We start from the raw sequence: 535 nt of genomic DNA on the forward strand, positions 1-535 counted from the left end.
CGCTTTGAGTGGGGGACAGGCCAGGCAGGGCTCACCACGGTGCAGCAAGAGGGTGCTCCGTGTAGCACCCAGCAGGAGATGCTGAGTCTATTCCTGTGGCCCAGCTGTGGCCAAAGCAGCCCTGGGGAGATGGACCCTCAGGAGACAGGGCCCCGCCTTGTGGCTCTTCTAGAAGGAACGTGGGCTGACGCGGCTTCCTGTACATACAAGCCAGGCCTGTACATGGCATTCTGCACACTTGCGCTGCACAGCAAACCCAACTGCACCTGGAGAATGGCGTAAGAGAAACTCATTCTCAAGGGCTCACGCGTCACGCACAGTGCAGTTCAAATCTGCAACTCTGAGCCACGCTTCACCTCCTGTGCCATTCACTGATGCAGTGCTTCTCTACCGGCGCATGAGTTTGGATCTCACAGTGATCCTCCTGCCTCAGCCTCTTGAGTGCTTAGATTACAGGCGTGCATCACTGCACCAGGCCTGGTGATTTTCATTTTAAAACAGAGCTATTTTTGGTTTCCTTTTTTTTTTTATTTTT

This window comes from Octodon degus, unplaced genomic scaffold (genome assembly GCF_000260255.1).
Source record: "Octodon degus isolate 3935 unplaced genomic scaffold, OctDeg1.0 scaffold00026, whole genome shotgun sequence".
NCBI lineage: Eukaryota > Metazoa > Chordata > Mammalia > Rodentia > Octodontidae > Octodon > Octodon degus.